This window comes from Balearica regulorum, chromosome 2 (genome assembly GCF_011004875.1).
Source record: "Balearica regulorum gibbericeps isolate bBalReg1 chromosome 2, bBalReg1.pri, whole genome shotgun sequence".
In the NCBI taxonomy this organism is placed as follows: domain Eukaryota; kingdom Metazoa; phylum Chordata; class Aves; order Gruiformes; family Gruidae; genus Balearica; species Balearica regulorum.
This window is the reverse complement of record NC_046185.1, coordinates 25,038,184-25,057,321: the sequence shown is the minus strand read 5'-3', so window position 1 is coordinate 25,057,321 and position 19,138 is coordinate 25,038,184. Positions and strand designations below refer to the sequence as shown.

The window sequence follows — 19,138 nt, the reverse complement described above, 5'->3', positions numbered from 1 at the left end:
GACAAGTTCGGAGTGATGGCGTTTGTCTTCTCAAGTCACCATTACGTGTGACAGAGCCCTGCTTTGCTGGAGATGGCTGAACACCTGCCTGCCCACGGGAAGTGGGGAATGAATTCCTTGTCTTGCTTTGCTTGTGTGCACGGCTTTTGCTTTACATATTAAACTGTCTTTATCTCAACCCACGAGTTTTCTCACTTTTACCCTTTCAATTCTCTCCCCCGTCCCACTGCAGGGGGAGTGAGCGAGCGGCTGCATGGGGCTCAGCTGCCGGCTGAGGTAAAACCACAACAATATCCTAAAGATGTGGACATTGAACATTGCTTCTCAATGAGGGTTTTTTCACTATTTTTGCTTGGCTGACAGTAGCTGATTTGCTATGAGCTCAAGAAATGTAGGGGGAAGAAAAGAGAGAATTTTTACATCGCAAAATAAAATGCTCCCATGAACAGGTAAGCTTTTGTTTCTTACACAGGTGCAAGTCCCTCCTGCCCCCAGAGAACCCACACAGAGCCTGGAAACCAGGAGCTTCCAGTAAGCTGTTACTTTGGGATCATGGTGGAAATGCCATTAAGACAAAGTAGACATGCACAGGTTTGACTCTAAAGCAAACCTAAATTGTTGGACAAAATGGAAACAATATCTGGAAACTCCTCCTGGGATTCTCTGTTCCTTCTCATCTCACAATGTTTTCTCACTGGTCAGCACCAGGAAAAACATCCTGCTGCAAAGGCATCTTTTTCTGCTCCCCATATCATCTGGAAGTAAGACACACTTGTTTCACACTAGGCACAATTACGGGCACTAGGATAAGTGTTTGGGCTCTGTATAACCCTTTTCTCATCCCCACTCCCCAAATATCCAACAGGCTACAAAGTGCTCTGCTGAGAAATGCTCTCAGTAGGTACCTGCTCTTCATTCGCGTGGCACCCAGCACAGTGGGACTCTGAACCTCTCCAAGGGATACATCTGACTGAGTATAAAGTACAGAGACTCACAACAGCAGCGAGGTTGTCTCAACTCACCTCTACACAATTGGGAATTTGTGGAAGAATCATATTGTGCACAGCAGGATCCGGGTGGAATCCAGCATCTGGCACAAGCAAACATTAATTACCTGATCTGGTTGGAGAGAGAACCGAAGCATGGAGAACATTTAATTATCTGCACTATCTTTAGCACGTCCAAAGTATTTTCGTACTTCCTATTACCTCTGTAGCAGACACTTCATTTTTCCACGTAAAAGATTTTAATTACATAAAATGCTCAATTAGAACTTTAATTTCCATTTCAGAAAATAAATACACCATGCAAATCACTGACTTGCTCTTAATTTCTCTAACAGTCCTCTCAAACTTTTCAATAGATGCTCCCAGTTCTCCTCCCATTAACAATGTCTGTGGGGATCCCAAACACCAGACTTATTACTGCTGCTCTCTGCAGCTTTATTTAAAGGAGAAAAATCTGGATCCTGTGTCAGGCCTTCTTTCCCTCGGCTTCTCCCTCGGATATCTGTCCTGCAGACAGCCTGGAGGACAGCCAGACTACTGGTTGGAAAGGTCTGTGCTATAGGAACTGATTTTGGCAGTCAGCAGCTGGACATGTTGTAGTGAAGTTTGTATTAGAGCAAATCTAGTATAAAAGGAAAGCGTATTGCCACTGGCTTTGCACAAAGGTGGGATTGTATGAAGCAACCAAGATTACTAAGGGTGGGGTGAGCAAAATTTGGCTTTGTGGGGGCAGGGAAGTGAATTGGGAAAGGAGAGGTGTTGGTGAGGTAGAGAGCTGGGGGAGAGGTGATGGATTTGGGGGCAGATGGGGGGAGGATGGGGCAGGAGGATCCCCACGGGGACTCCCAGTGCAGAGATGAGTGCAGGGGGAAGAGGAGGGCTCCTAGGGGCTTGGGGTGTGAAACGTGTTTGGAGGCTGTGGCTACAGCCTTTTCTTGTGGGGTGGGGAAGCCTCTCCATTTTCCAGAGAGGGGACTGAAGAACAGGATAGGGTAAATGACTTGGTGAGAGGATCCAGCATCCACTGGCATATTTTTAAATAGAAAACTGTGGTTTGACCACACAGATGATGTCTTACTTCAGCACATACGGAATTTTGATTTTTCAAGACCATACTCACTCTCCCAATCCTTAACACTTCTGACTGGAAATTTTCAATGGATAAAACTGTAGGAGCCCCTTCTTCACCCATCTTCCCCCACCACTTGTACTGTAGCTATAGTCACTCTAGAAATCTGTGGCTGTGCTACATGCCAGCTGAACGTCCGCTTCCCGTGGCTGTCCTTAGAGCTCCAGCATGGGCAGAAACCTACTCATGACATACGAATGTACTCCAGCAGAAGAAGGAATTGCTCCAGCACTTTACGCCTATCCACACAGCATCATGCATCAGCATACAGAGAAACCTGAATAAGCCTTAAACCATCTTGCAGAGGCTCTTGAAGGAATGCTGCCATTTTAGTAGCACCTTTGCCTTCCTCCAGCATCCCACCTCTCTGCAGAGCTGATTAGCCTAGGCAGAGGCTCATCTATAATGTACTTTTGAGGTGCTGGAGCGTGTCCAGAGAATGGCAACGGAGCTGGTGAAGGGTCCAGAGCACAAGTCTTATGAGGAGCGCCTGAGGGAACTGGGGTTGTTTAGTCTGGAGAAGAGGAGGCTGAGGGGAGACCTTATTGCTCTCTACAACTACCTGAAACGAGGTTGTGGTGAGGTGGGTGTTGGTCTCTTCTCCCAAGCAACAAGCGATAGAACAAGAGGAAATGGCCTCAAATTGCTCCAGGGGAGCTTTAGGTTGGATATTAGGAAAAATGTCCTCACTGAAAGGGTGGTCAGATGTTGGAACAGGCTCCCCAGAGAGGTGGTGGAATCACTGTCCCTGGAGGTGTTCAAAAAGCGTGTAGACATGGCACTTCGGGACATGGTCTAGTAAACATGGTGGTGTTCGGTTGATGGTGGGACTTGATGATCCTAGAGTTCTTTTCCAACCTTAAAGATTCTATGATCTTATTCTATTCTATACTGCCTGTAGCTGGCTTGTGGTGCAGGTATCTCTGCACAGTGCTGCACTGAGCCCTGCAGATGTACCCTCCCTGCAGACAAAAAGGTGATCTCAAGCTGCAGAGACTGACAGCTTTGCATTGCTACAGGTGTCTGTGTCCAGCTGCCAAGGAGCTGCTCACAGCAGCCAGGGACATTGATGGAGAAGATGCCAGAGGTGATGTGCAGCATCTGAACATGAGTGATGGATTCAGCAAGGCCGGGGTGCAGATTAATAGGTTGGGCAGCCATAACAGAATAGGTGAAAACAGAAACCTTTCTTTGTGAATGAATATGTGGCACGTGCGGAACAGTTCCAAGGAAACATATGAAAAGGAATGAATCCTACCTAAAGCTCTAGGCATTTTCATGACACCATGTGTTATACTATTGCAAGCCTCTTGCTGTTCAAATCAGAGAGCAGTAAGCATCAATCTGTTTGGGGATGAAATTACAAATAAGCAGATAACTAGAACATGAATAAACCCAAGTGAAACCAACCTGCATATCAGAGGAATCTGTGACAAGTGATACACTTTCACATGGATGATTGAAAATGGGAAAAAGAAAAATGAAAGGTGGAATTGAAGTACAAATGAATGAGAACTGGTGTGTAGGGGAAAAAAAGCCAAAGAAATTTAAAATAACGATGTCAGGCAAGCTAGAGTTGACTGCAGTAGGATAAAACACTCCTTGATGCAGTATCACTGCCTTCCCATGACTTACACCAGAGACTGGCTTGGCCCTCTTATTTAATTACATGCTGATACACCATCATGAGACCTCATGGGAAATCTTGCAAGATCTTGTGACAGATATTAAATTAGCATTTGCCTTTGCCATAAATATAATCTGATCAAAAACATTTCATGTGTGCAAAGAAGCCAAGTTTGAAAAAGAATGATTCAGCTATAAAAAGAAATAGCATCTATAAAAAAAGCCGTTGTGGAAGAAAAGTAGCAAATGATCAGGTATTTTTTCTTTGAATATGCAGTACAGAAGGGGTCAGATGCATGATTTCAGGTGTAGACACATCCCCTACTCTACACACAGAGTCTGATCAAAATGTAGCTGTAGTTTCTCCATTATTTAATGCGAGCTGCTATCCAAAGAAGTGAGTGATGTTGCCTGGTCCTCTACAGCAAGCCAGTTGTTTCCACCTCCTCCGCTCTGCCTGCCCTAGGGTCTGCACAGCAGGAGCTGATCTAGTTCAAAGCACACCTTCTCTCTCAGGTATTTTCAGAGCAGGACCCATTCCCACAGCTGACTCCCTGTGTGAAGGCAGGAGAAAAGGCATCACACGTGCCTTTTTTGGTGAAACCAAGCTTCAGCGCACATGTCAGGATCCCATGGTGCTCCATCAGAGGAGTAAATAGACTTTTACCTGGGGAACTCTAAGACAGAATGATTTAAGAGAAAAAAAATGTGAAATCAGGACAAATAGGAGCTTCCAGGAGTTTGTCCACTGCAGTCTACTCATTAGCAGCATGAAAGGTCCCTAGACCTGTCCTCTGCCAAGCTCCCTGTTCCTTCCTTGTAAACCTTCGCAAACCTGGGCAAACCTGGGCAAACCTTGGCAAGGCAAGGCAAGGCAAGGCAAGGCAAGGCAAGGCAAGGCAAGGCAAGGCAGCAGGGGGTACTCAAATCTCTGTTGATTCGGAGCTGCTGACAAGCATGCCTACGTCCAGCCCTGAGTCCTAAACAGATCCCCCCACCCTGCAAAGCCCTCCCCTTAGCAGAGGTAAAAAGGTCAGAGGGAGTGGAGTGTGTGCTCTATGGCAGTGCTGCTGGTGAAGCCCATGACTAGCAGGGGAAGGACAGAAGGTATCACCCTTTAGATGCTTCTCTTCATTTTTTCATTATATCTGGGAGTTTAATATTGGACAAATGCTAAACACTTGAGTGTTTATCCAAACTAGACATTCAACCCTTTCAAGCTTTGCTCATCAATGGGGATATAATGTTTACCAGTGGGGATATAACATTTATTTAGCTTCGTCAAGACCAAATGCAGAAAATAAATAAAGGTTCTGGTGAGTTTCTGTTACAGTCTGGCAAGTTCCTAGTAGGAGGGGAGGCAAGTTTTTTTCACAGAGTGAGCAGTGAACCAAAGGAACACTAATTTTTTCTGATGCATCATATGACTATATAAATATAGTCATTCTTATTGGAACTGCTAGTAAACAGAAGAAAAGCAAACAGGGAAAAATTGGACTGTTAAAGGACAGTGACCTTGGAAAATAAATGGTAAATATTTTTACAACAGAAAAGAAAGGAATAGACACTAGCAAGACTATCACAGAAGTAGTTTCATACTCCAGCATCAAGCTCTCTCAATCAAGCCTGTCTTTTTTTTTTTTTTTCCTATTTCACATGTTCTTGTGATGATTCTTCTCATGTTGCAGTTGTTATGAAGTATGTTCAATTAGACTTCCTAAAGACAGTGATTACATTTCCTTTCTGGGTGGTACCAGAAGCTATGCCCTATGAGAAATAAGTTCCTTTCGACCTCCTACAGTACGTGGCCCTCACATTGCTTCCAGATGGAACAAGAAGTGAGGACTTCCAAAGGGGAGAGCTGGGTTAAAGCTTGGAAGAAAGCTAAGCGTTCTTTTCTCTCCACACTTAAAGCAACCATACAGATTTTTCTCCAGAATTTAGTTCTCTGTAAAATAGAAAGTTGCCTATAATCCACTTTTCCCAGAAACTAGAGAAGAGGGATCAGAAATCTGGGATGATTGCTGTGTCTGGTAAAAGACATGCTTTACAGCAGCTCAGTAGCTCCAATGAAAGGTAAATAAGGTGTGTTTTTTAAATCACACGTATGCTGCCTCAGTGGTATAAATCACTGCACAGGGGCTGACTGCCCTGATTTGGAATTCTGCAGGCAAGAGCCTCAGCTGCGAGTCCAGAATATCTGATAGGATGGAGAAAACATCCTATTATTTCCCTTAAATTATCTTAATATCTGCATATTCCTTGAGTTAATGCTGAGATTTGGCACATTTTAGAGAAACCTCTTGGTTTCTCTAAATGCCAGTCATTTTTGTATGCTCCCAGAGGTCATGCCAGGCAGAGGTTCTCTGATGCTTTGGGACATCCAGGTCATGCTTCTTCTCTCCTATGTGGGATTTCAGAAGGGCACAGTTCAAAGCTCCCAAGCTTTATACACCACCTGGAAATCACTCTGCCATGGCTTTGCTTTCAACATGCAAGTCTCATGTCACCTCTTCTAGAATGAAGGACAGCACAAGGACAGCCAAAGGGCAGCCAGATTCCTGACATTTGTCCTCCAAGATTACAGTGTTATTTTCTCTGTTATGTGATTTTTGAAGTCTGGCCCAGGTGACACTTCAGATAGGTACCTTATCTGCTTGAAAAGGGGAGACAAATTCACTTTCAGTAGTTTGTGTCAATCTTTTGAGCTGTGCTGCATGGTTTATCTCCTGGGGGATGCTGAGAAAGCCATGTTGGGCTATGCAGGGAGGGGATCCTCCAAGGGAAGGTGAACCAGGGAAAGGGTTTCTCTGAAGGAAAGGAAGACTTAGAGAATATCTTTCAGTTTTTAGGCATGACCAAGTACACAAGAAAGCAACAACCATTGCTCCACCTGGATCTTAGGCCACTGTGATGGGACAGCAAAACACCACTGCTGGGGAAGAGAAGATGTCTTTGTGAAGAGATCTGAGTTGGCCTGATCACAGTGGGTACCACATGTCCCCCTTTCTTTACCATGGGTCTGCAAAATCGCTCCGTGCCTGCACTGCAGCACCCACCCAGCCATCACCGCACCTGTCCTCCAAACCCTCAGCCCAGGACACAAAGTGTCCCCGAGACACATGTTTGGGATGCTAGACACCAAAAATGCAGATTCAGAGAGGAAGGAGTCAGTGAAAAGTGCATTAATGTGATATTCTGTGGCTCTCAGGTGTTTTCTTGGCAGGGAGTGTGAGGAAACATCTGTCAGGTAAGATGGTGTTCAGGGAACTTTTGCTATTCCCGGAAAAAAAAATCAGACAAACATTTTAGTAGTCTTTTAACACAGTCTTTTATACTTCTTTCCTGCATTGTGCCTTTGAAATGAATTTTCCTGATACAGTTCTCATTGCCATGATTTGTATACTCACTTATGGCTTTGCCATCTGCAAACAATTTTGCTTTCCAACACTTTCTACACCTTTTCACCACATGTATTCTTATTATATAAGCAGTAAATTGCTCTACCCTTTTAAGGCCTGACCTGTTATTAATAGTTTTGGTTTATAAGTGCAATTTAAAAATCAGGACATTCTTTGGGCACTTACTCACCACACAGGCTCAAGACTTTACACAGAAGAAACACCAATGTGTTTAAAAGAGCAATCTTCTTTAACAAAACATACAGAGTGATCTTTCAGTATTTCTACTTTGAAAAGGGTTTGCTTTGAAATCCCAAATACTTACTAAGAGAGGACTGGTGTCTATTACACTGATTTGAAGTTTTGCAAGAAGTATATTTAATAAATAAGAGAAGTGGCATTTTGCTACATGGTTCGAATTCGGGATAGAATGACACAGAGATAATTAGAATTTTAGATCTGATTTTAAGCCGGTTTTAGAGAAGGAAAATTAAGAAGCTGACAAAGCAATTTCTAGGTCAGTAAGCCAGTGCAAATTGTGTATGTGAGCATTAGCACTGCTGACAGAGTACAACATGTATGTCCTTGTCTCATGCCATGTGTCACATTAGGGCTGCACCCTTTCTGCTGGGTGCATGTTAAGGGTTAACCAGTAAGGGCAAAAATCTGTTGAGGCTAATTGAAAAAGAAGCAAGAAGATTAATGACCAATGGCATCCATCAAAAGAGAGAATACACTGTTGAATAATTAAATTAAGAGTCTCCATAGTGCCATTAATTATAAAATGTATTGAACAAATTCTGCTTTGAAAAATTGCTTTGGCAAATGTAATAATATTATTTGTAATAATAAATCCTACAGAAACAGTATATTCTAGAAACATTGCTATCAAACATAGCAATACACACACTGTATGAGTTTCACTCTGATCCAGAGGAGCTCCCAAAGGTCAGTGTGCCATTGAAACCCTGTGAGTGAAATCGTAGCCCCATTGCAGTAACAGGAATTTTAACACTGACTTCAGTGGAAACATGCTTTCCCCCGTATATTTGGAGAGGTAATTGAGCCTAACATGATGAATAGACCATCTGTACAGTCATGAATCTTAGCCACAGAAAACATTCAGAACTAATAGAGGAGGAAGATGTAGGACCTCTTTGAACCAGGCTCCAAAGAGCTGGTATTTCACTGTCACATGTACTAAGAAAGGACTTGTGATATCTAGAAAAAATAGGTATGTTTAATGAAGAAAGTTGAAAAATACTCCGTTCTGCCTAGAAAGATTCAAAACACTGGTTAAAAAAGGGCTTGATTCTATCCTAATAAAGTGCTTTTAAAATACATGTGTGTGTCTGTGTAGTTTGGCATGAATTATTGCACTTCTTTTCCCAAGTAAATTCCAGATCTGGAAAAGAATCCCTATGTTTTACAATTCTGAATCAACAGATGATTTATCAACTACATAAAGGTGATTCAATAGAATATCAAGATGCAGATATCTGTATTTTTTATTCTGTCATTAACTTCTTAATTTTATTTTGTTAATTATAAGCATAAGATTTAAACATTTACTTTGATTTATGATAGTATTTTCCTCCTATGCGGTGCTTGTATTTCTATAGGTATTACTTTAGAATGGAATTTGGCTTGTGCCCATTTTTGGGAGGAACTTGTAATAGGGCGATATTATTTTTCAGCCATGTTAAATATTAATCCAACCGGCACATAGTTTATATTACCCCAAAATAGAGTTTCCTGAAGGGAACTACTACAGTTTCTTCCGAGAGCATGGGTTTTTTTCCTAACTTCCCTAGTAAGGAAGACAATTTCCTGTGGGCATGTTTTTCTAAAGCTGCCCACACTCATAATCTTTTCTTTTCCTTGCCTTGTGTCTTTGTCCGTCCTGAATAGTTATTGAGTTATTGAATAATATTGTTACTATTTGGGTTTTTGTTCCTCTATGCATGCAGACAAGCTGGTTGTAGTTAGGAAAAGATGAGTCTCCTGCTCTTTCATGTTAAGACCCTTCGTGCCATTGCGGTGGAGCAACGGGCTCTCGGCTGCGTCTCTGGAGGAAAGCAAGGTGAGTACCCAAGCGGCTGCTGGAGGAGAGACCTCCAGAGCAGGGGCAGCACAGAGGTGGCCGTGGGCTTTGTAAACCCCACAGCAAGGGGGGGATTATCTCAGACTGCAGTTGGAGAACATCTGCTAGGGAAAGCAGCTGTAGAAGACCAAAAAAAAAAAAAAGGATAAAATGCTGGCTGGACTTCACCAAATACTGCAGTAAGAAGCACTAAGGGGAGCACAGAATGGCAGCAAAATGTCAAAGATGTAGAAACATCCCCAAACCCCTGAGGTATGGGAGGAGAGGGCCTGGAGCTTGGAAGCAGCAGGAGGAACAAGAGGACCCAACATGCCCTTCTGCAACTGGGAAAGAAACCCAATGTCATCTTCACTGTCCGGGTGGGCAAAGGGTGTCACCGGGCAGTGCTGGCTCTGTGCGGGGTCAAGCCCAAGTGCTCGGGCCGGTCATGCCACCATCACCCTGACATGGTCTGCAATGCACTTCTGTGTGGTGCTGCCGTGTGCCTTCTACTGGCAGCCCCTGACTGATCCCATCTCAAAGCAGGGAATGCAGCTGTACCAAACGTGCGTACCTTGTCTCCTGGCTTGCGTCAGGCGGTGGCAGAGTTGGGCGCTGTAGTGATGGCACTGCCTGGGAGCAACGCAGGGGACGGGGCTCAGTGGCTGCTCCATCCCCTTCTGCTGCCAAACCTCCTGTCCATCAAACCACAGCTGTGCACAGTGTTGCACTGTACTGTGGGGAGCTCTAAATATTTTCTTCCTTGTTGCTTCTGCCTCACACGTGCCCCATGAAAAACAAAGTAAAATTGCCATAAACCCCATCCTGCCATAAGGCACTGCTCTCTCCTAGTAGGGTCCACCTGTCCTGCTGGAGAAGGTGGTTACAATAGATTTAGTAGCCCTGAAGTGGATAATATTAGAGAGATATAATACCCTGTAGTTTTGCAACCTTATTTTTTGGTAGATTAAATCTGAACTTTCTCAGTTGCAGTGTATTTTTCTGCAAAGCTGCTATGTTTGCATGTGGAGCTAGCAATTTAGAGAGTGGAGTAGATGTTTAGCAGTGCAGGGAAACACGCACATAACTGACACCTGTTTTATACAAACCTCGCGCTTTGTATACAGGCAAAATTACAAGGGAGGCATTTGTTGAAATCTTTGTTTTTATTACATAAACACTCTTGACAGGAGAAAAACCTGCCTTGATAGGCTGATTTGGAAATATTTTTAAATATCCTGCAGGCATATAAATTTTGGAAACTTTACAGCAAATAGCAGCTTCTGTATTAAACATACAGGAATCGCTCTGTTTAAAAAACATGAAGGCTGTGATACAAATCAGCGTGTGTCAGGAAGTTAAAAGTTAGGACGGTTCTAAAGCTTCCATCTTCCAGCATAGGTCTCGGTTGCTCAACACAATGCAGAGCACAACCCTGATGACATCAAAGACGGTCGCCCAACAATGGATTTCCCCTCAGTGTTTCTTTCTACCATTAAAGTTTGTGCCACAACTTCAAAGCTATATAAGCAGCTATTTCTGTGTTTATGTCTGCAAAATTTATCCTAATATTTAAGTGGAGGTAATATTTGGTGGTAATATGTATGGATGTATGTCATAACAAGTTGGTCAATTCTTGCAGTAGCCAATTCAGCCTCTTTCAACTTTTCGTAAGCAGATGCTTGAATGCTTGAATGGCTTCAGCCACAGCCGTTGAGCTGCTGTGGCTGAAGTCCTACTGTAAATACTGTTTTCTCACTGGAGAATATCACTAGTCACTGCTAAGCTTTTACTTGGCAGTAAAATTATCATCTGAATTACAATCCGATGTCATTATATCATCTGCAACATCTGTAGTCAGGATAAATTTGGCATTTCAAGGTTGGGAGGAGGGAGAAAGCATCTTCAGTAACACAGCAATGCTGGGGCTTGGAAAGAGCCGCAGGGGAATTAGGTTGCTTCCAAACACAATGCTGCTTTCAAATGCTTATTGTGTGGTGGGGAATGGCCTCTGGAAACTATTATTTTAGAAACAACACCACAAAACATCACTGTTTTGCGGAAACTTAGGACAGTCAACTGTAATTGCAGGCTCCACAGAGGAGCACAAATAGCAAATCATAATGATAATGCTGTGAGCAAGGGAGCAATGGTTTCAGGTCATGCACTGCAAGCAGACAAGCCTTAAAAGGCCCTTCAGGACACAACCGGGATCACCTGGGCAGGAGGATAATTGTAGAAGAAGAGCTCTGCCTATATTAGACAAAATCAAAAAGCTCCAGTTGATTCATCTTTTGGTCTTCTGCTCCTGCACAGGCAGCTTGCTCCCATCCTACTGCTGAATCAAAGGGTGTAACTAAGAGCCTGGTCCTGTTCCTTTGGATTTATTGCTGCAGCGGGATTTCTTCCTCCTGCAGTCAGAGATAAGATTTTATTTTTGCTTGAGGCTCTTCGATCATAAGGCTGACTTTGTGTTCATCATTCTGTATCATTCATGCCTGTTGCTCTCTCCATCCTAGTAAATAACAAGGAAGAGAGAGTGACTTGTAAGCCTAAACCTGCCTCTGTGACCGTTTCTGGTTAGTGATTGCCATTAAGGTATATTGAGCTTCTCCCTTGACTAGATGAAAACAATTATTATCATGCTGTTTAGTTCATTCTCCTGATGTCTATTTTGAGTGGCAACTGCAATATATATTTTATGAGGCTCACTTCATTTCTGACCACTATTAGCAAAAGCAGAATAGCAGAGCATGTACAGAGAATAGGGGGAAGGAATGAGCTGTCAAGGAGTGAAGATGAGAGACTGTCCCCGATCCTCAGCCATGCTGCTGTCAAGAAGAGCTTGATATACTGCAGATTTTTTTCAGGAATTCATCTATAACCCTCAGGGTAGAACATCCCTGCAAGCGGCTTGAGTCACCTAATTCACTTGTGTTATGCTCTTAGTTTTGCAGGCATACCAGAATTAAAAGCATATTTTATACATATTTTCTACTAAGCCCATTTTTTTTCCTTATGATGCTGCTTGGAAGACCCAAACCTTCCAAAGCTGAGACAGCCAGTAAAACATGCCTACAGAGGTGCAAGGATGTTACAGCATGAAGCGAGAAAATGAGGCTTTGGCATAATAGATAGGGGGGGAAATGAAGATGTTCCTTTTAATTAAGCATGTTTTTCAAAGAATATTTAATGATTTGCTGCTAGGTAGAATAGCTTAATTATTTCTGATGCTTGCTAACAGCTGCAGAAGTGGATGAATGGGGAACACTCTGCTTTCTCAACAATGCCCAGGTAAAAAGAAGAAACAGTGATAGCTCCATCCTTCGGAAATGTATATTTTAGTTGAAACATCAGGCTCTGGAGGAATTTTCAAAGTCAGTCAGATAAATTGTATTGTACTGAGCCTCTTTCCTGCTGATGTAAGTATTTCTGCATGAAGATTTTTTTGAGAGATTTCATATTTGTTGCACATTCTTAGATGAACCTTTGAAATCCATTTCCTCCATGCACGTACCAAGATGCAAATGTAAGAGTACAGTTATGCATGCATATAAAATTGAGCAATATATGTAGGAAATACTGCACACTCAAAGGTATGTTGAGCTTCAGAGTTATTTACAGCAACTTTTTTTTTGATTGTCACCCCATAAATCTTGAGAGCATTTGCTGAGGGAGAGTGAGCAGGAAGCAGAAGACCAGCATACTTTTCTCTTTGGGGTGCTTTGGGGTGTCGTTGTCTGGCTGGACATCATTGGCAAATTCTGGGGTCAGGGCAATGCTAGCACAAGGCTGCTGCAGGGAAAAGGCTCCCCTCAGCCTCTTTGATCTGTGTCTGTGCCAAAGAGGCCAGGGCAGGAGGTACCAGTGGGGGCAAGCACGAGTGAGGATCTCCAGGGTCAACAACAGCACAACCTCCAGCAGAGTGTATTTTTTTTGCTAGCTCAGTAAGTTTTCATGATCACTTATGCTGGAATTTTCACTATTATCATAGATTTTTCATTAATAGTCCTTTTTTTCTGTAGCCATTTATTTTAATGGCAGAACTATTTTTCCCCAGTGACAGAAGAAGGTGACCTTCTCGTGGAGATATGATGACAGGACCTGCATTAAGACAGTTTTTGAACAGCCCCCACTTCACAGCAATAATTTTCACTCCTGAGCTCTAATCACTCCTAAAACTCAGCTGCACTTTCACTACTGCCTGTTTGGTGGACCTGGGTTAGGACCCGAGCTCCTTGGGCTGTCCCTGCTGAGACCAGAGCAGCAGGAGGTCCTGAACACCTCAGAGTTGAATGTCCATCAGCTGCAGAGGCAGCCTGCAAGAGCCAAGCTCCAAAATCAGTTAAGTCATCAAGTGAAGCTCTTGAATCTGGGCCTACGGATCTCAGCTCTTGTCTTTGCTGGGAGATGGACCATGATAGTCCAAAATTCTGGCATCTCAGACTGTGCCAAAGCTGAGGCACAGAGACTGTTATTTCAGGTTCAGTGCTTAATATAGCTATACTGCTCTGGAGAGCCGAAATTGCATTTTTTTCATAGTCTCATGCTTTGGCGTGCTTTGTGTCCATTCAAGGTTTGGTCAGTGTGGTGGTGGGGTTCTGCGAGGTGCTGCTTGTAGATATGCCCTAAAGAAGTATTCCTCTTCCCTTTGCACATATCTTTTTGAGCCTTCTTCTTTTCAGCCTGTAAGACAGAGCCATCAAAAATCCAACTTTACCATCTCATTTAATTGTATTCAGCTTGCAAAGGCATCTGTTCATTCACAGCAGCAGTCAGTGAAGGCCAGTAAAAAAAACTGGTGGATCTGGATCAGGCCCCTCCAGGTGTCTGGGATGTCAGAGGTAGACAAGCACCTACTGAGGCCTTTCTGGAGGTGTCCTGAAGAGCCTGGAGGAGGCAGGACGTGTTTCAGGGTGGCTTTTGGTTCTGTTCTCTGGGATTTGCAGCCCCTGTGGACTCCCCTAGCTCTTCCCAGGACAGAAGACTCACTTCAGTGACAGTGCAGAAGAGGACACAAAACTGATAACATCAACAGGAGTGCGGAGGATCAAGGAAGCTGTGCCACCATAAGCAACCTCACTGCAAATATCTACTCTCTTTGGAAGCTCCTGCTCCAGCAGACAGCTGCCATGGCTCTTCAGGAGCTCACCTTAGGAGTGCAAAGACCATAAGGAGTAGCACTGCTGTTTCCAAAGTCCCTTGCCCAGTGCATCCATGATGGCTGTATTCTGCAGCACATGCAGTATGGGATGCCTTCACCTTACTCCTTAAATGGTGGGAGGTGGAGACAGAAGGCTGTGTTACCAAAGACCTGCTAAGTGTGATGAGGTGCATAATCAAGAGCATCTGGAACCCCATGTTCAGTGTGTCATTTCAAACAGAACTTAATACGCTGTAGGAAAATGTCACAGAACACTCCTCCCTAGAAGAAACAGACACATGAATGATCCTCCTCCCCCCTCTTTTTAGGACCAGGTCCAGAGTCAAAACCCCAGTTCTTCTCTACCCTAGAGAGGATCACAGGTCTCTGTCATGGCTCCTCCCCACACTCTTGATTTTCTTCCATGAGCATGTCTTCCCCTGGTAGCCTCCCTTTGGCAGGTTCCCAGTATTCCTGCAAGCATCTTTCCTCTGCTGCTCCAGCATCCTCTTTCCAGGCATCAGCTTTGGGTATATTCTCTGGACATGGGATTTTCTGTGGAAGTAGCGAGCCCGTCTGTGCTCTTTGGGTATTTCTGTCCCTTGCCTGGTGGCTCTGAGGTGTGAGCTGGCACTGCTGACCATGCCAGCGCTGGGACTGGCGGGCCTTACTAAGTCTAAACTTCTGTTCCAGAGTGCTCATGTTCCTTATTTTGCAATGATGTCAGACCACAGTTTCAGCTGTGTCTGAGCACAAAATGCTTGCTCTACAACAGCAGTCCCGACGGTCACAGATTATGCTGCAGAGTGGCAGCACGCTGAGCAGAAAAGGAAAGTACAGCCACAGCTATGGACACAGTACCTTACTCCTTTCACATTTTTCCTGCCTGCCTTCTGAGTCACAGCACTCTGCTTAAATGGAAACAAAAAGCACTAACAGGAGTCAAGCTGGCAGAGGCAGGACGGCTGCGGCACAGCGCACTGTGTTCAGCATTGCCTCACGCGTCAACAAAAGAACCAGGCGAGCTCCAGCTGCAGATGCTTCACCCTTATCAATGAAGTGCAAAGCAAGGAGTGCTTTATTTAATTTTCCAGATGCAGGGATGAATTGGCATTTAGCAAAGTGCTTTGCCTGGTTAGATGGAGTACTCTGGAGGTGGAGAGTATGGAAGGGGAATAAATACAGAACATCAAATTGTTTTTCTTAACAGGGTCACTTTTCTGACCACAACCACACAGACTCCTTTACGGGTGACTGTCAGCTTGGCAAGGCGAACACATTCCTCTCTCCCACACTCTCCCTTCACTTTGTCCCTCCTGCTAAGCATCTGGTGCAGACAGCAAACCATAAACCATGCTGTGCCTGCTGGAATTTGGATGCTTGAGCCTAGTGACTGGTGCAGAAAATGGAATGAGCACCTCGTAGCTCAGAGGCATTCGGGGTCAGCAAGCTGCCGACGCACTGCCTTTGGAAAGCAGAACGGTGCGGTCACCTGCTGGGGAAGAGCAGAAGTAATTGCAGGAAGTCAACTAATTCAAGCAAAATGAAGCTAATCATTAATGGTGGGGTACACAGCCATTCTTCTGCAGTGCTGAACAATTACTTCTAAGTCATGTTTTAAGGCTAACATGTAACAAGAGTGTGGCTGAGTAGCTGGAGCAGAAAGCGACTCACTGGGCGAGCTGATTTCCATTCCCTCCCCTGCTCCTTCAGCTGGAGCAAGTCTCCACTTCCCAGGCTGCCGGGACAGTGCCATTGGTTACTGATAAATATATTGCTACTAAAAGCAGAAAGCAAAAGGATCAAATCCGGCTGAGGTTTCTGCTGACTAGATATTATTGCAGTTCAACTCTTTTGCACCCATCTTTGTTCTGGAGACAGAGAAACCCAGAGACCTGGCTCTAAAAAGGGACATGACCACCCAGATGACAGCTGCAGTCAATCTCTATTCCTGTTAGGAGTGATAAAGGTGCAGAAAAAGAGTACACCTGCAAGGTGGGAGATCCAGAGGATGATCTAGCTTGACCCTGCAACTTTTCAGTTCTGCTTTACCTCCTATTTCACATCTTCAAGTGTTGCAGGCACAGTCCAGTGTGGGTTGCTGCTGGATGGGAGACATGTTTCCTTCCAACTAATTTCCATTTAAATGGCCAGGGATAGTGTTAAGAAGAAGAGGTTGGTGAAAGAAGAGAGCAAAGAACAAAACAGCCCTGGGCATAGCAGGTTCTCAGCGTGGGGCAGTGAACAGCATGGAGCAACAGGAATACAATGAGGGATAAGGTTTGGACGCTTACACAAAGACAAAAACTTTGTATCTCGTCTCAGTGTCCCAACATCCCACGTGCTACTATAAGCGGCTCAGCTCCACATATGTGTCTGTGCACGTGTTTCAGTTGCCAGGAAGCAAAATAGTAATTGTTTACACTTTAATGGGTTTTCAGTCTTCTTTCATAAGGAAAATCAAATCCTAAAATTAAATCTTCCCTTGCCACTTAAAACTGCAATTTGTAAGTTTCATTAGCAAGCACCTGGCGCTCATACAACAAATATGCTGAAAGACACTGATATTTAAGTCATGAACAGGTACGACATGACAGTGCCTTTCTGCTGGGTGCCTTGCTTATACAACCATGCAAATACTTCCTGGAGAATAAATTACCCAGCCAATTTCCTCTGTTTTCCTGTTTGTAAATTGCTTCTGAGTAGCTCCTGTTTCTCTTGAATGTGCTTTTAGTAAATACATCAGGCTATGGACAAGCAGCTTATTGTGACTGCTCAGCGTTTAAAAGTCAAGTTGGTTTCATTCATTTTAATTTTATACAAAAGCTATTTCTATTTTCTGGATGGATGGAAGTCCCACAGAGCCTGGTTTCTGGTGTGAACACTCATTCTTAGAAGTCATTGCATTTGTGTGTGACTGTTTTATAGTTTTCATTTAAAATTATTTCTTCTATAAAATAATTCTGTCTCAAGGAGCTTAGTGACCCCAGCTTAAAGGCTGTGCAAGCTCCTGTAACCAGGAGATGCAACTCCCTAGGGGATTAAGGAATGGTGCTTTACTGCCAGATTTGTACACTGATCTTCACATTTGGGCTGTTTACCCCCAAATGTGAGTTGGGGCCACTTTGGTGCCCAGTTTAGCTCCCAGAAGCCTCAGTCCAAAACATGCATGACACCAGGTTGGGACAGGCCGAAGGCTGGGACACGGGTCACACATCTCAGCATGTGGAGAGAGGGCAGGGAGGGGGTGATTCCCATTGAGATGGCTAACCCAGACCTTTCCCATTCACGGACGATCCAGGTCCATGGAGAACCTTTGCTGTGCTATTTGGAAAGGATCATGCAAAGCATCCACTGTTTGCAGTAAGACCTGACCCACGCACGCTCGTAGCAGAGCCTCTCCTGTATTTCCGTCCAAGGTGTTTTATGGGATAGATCCATAAGGGTATATCCTCAGCTCTCCCCCGCAGAGTTTGTTTTCTCTTCCTTACCTTTCTAGGCAGACAAAGTAACAGCTCCAGCTGCCCCCAGGTGCCTGTGGACACTCTGCTCTCACAGAAGATCCTGGACAGGGCTCCTTCAGGCAGACCTATGGCTGAATATGAAGATCACGAATGCTCCACGTGTGATGTAGGTGACCTTTTGCCAAACAGCTCTTCGTCCTCCACAAACATCAGACAGGCATTACGGTACAAGAAGAGCTCGTACTGTACTGCTAATTAGGAGACACTGCAGATGCAAGTGCTCCTGTGGTTGCCTTTGCTGACCTGGTTCATTGACACACACAGCACATTTAACATCACGCACCACAGCTAGCCCAGCAAGCAGTGCCAGCTCCTTACCCGCTGGCGTGCGTTATCAGTGGTGCGCCTGCTCCCTTACCCGCGGGAGTCACTCACGACAGCGCTGCAATATGGAGTTTGGGACTTTAAACCAGACACATGGGGTAGGGCATGATTTTCCATTTTGTTTATGTGAGAGGAGGTGTAACTAGAGCAGTTGGATATAAATTCATCTGCAGCTTCAGATTTTCACCAAAGATACCCAGTGGTTTTGGTTCTTTTTTTCAATAAGCATCTGAAATGCTGAAATTTTTGATCTTTCACATAGCTGTTTGAAAAGCATTTTTTTTAATATTCTTGAAAAATATACAAGTTCTAACTATTTGTAATGCAGTCATCCCCAAAAGCTGTTAAACACAGTAACCACTGTTCAAGAATATTTTAACAAGAATATAAGACCACTATTCCTTTGAATAAAAACTGAAGACGGATTTTATTGCTATTCATTAAGCCACTCAGCTGCATTCCACAAACACTTGTGTTTACCAGAATGCTCATAAAAAGAAAAAAATGTTGTAAGCATTCAAGTGAATGTGGATTTATACAAAAACTTTTGCCCTCAGAATATTAAAGTAGCTGCCTTAAAATGTCTCTCTTGATTTGGGAGGGATTTGGTGAGAGAATAGAAATACTGTATAACACTAATCATTAGTGGTAAAAAAAAAATATCTGAATAACTCCATTGCTTTTGGTGTACTTATTCTGGATTTATAGAGATATGCCAAAACCAGATCCGAGCTTTTACTTTTACAGGCCTTTATTTTTTTATCTAAAATGGTTTTTAGAGGAAATATTTTGAATCGAGTTCTGTTGTGTTTGTTTGTTCTGTGCTGTATAAAACTGTTAAGAATGATTTAATCTGTGCATGAATGTGGGACTGAAGATAATGTAATAATAAGACTTACTA

At 43.8% G+C, this 19,138-nt stretch overlaps 1 long non-coding RNA gene across 1 annotated transcript; it reads left to right on the top strand.

The window, feature by feature from the left end:
- The first annotated feature begins 5,682 nt into the window (after positions 1-5,682).
- Positions 5,683-18,847, top strand: LOC142600712 (uncharacterized). Its single transcript, XR_012834272.1, has 3 exons — positions 5,683-6,748; positions 9,134-9,246; positions 17,889-18,847. It is a non-coding gene; the product is annotated as an uncharacterized LOC142600712 (long non-coding RNA).
- Positions 18,848-19,138: the final 291 nt, after the last annotated feature.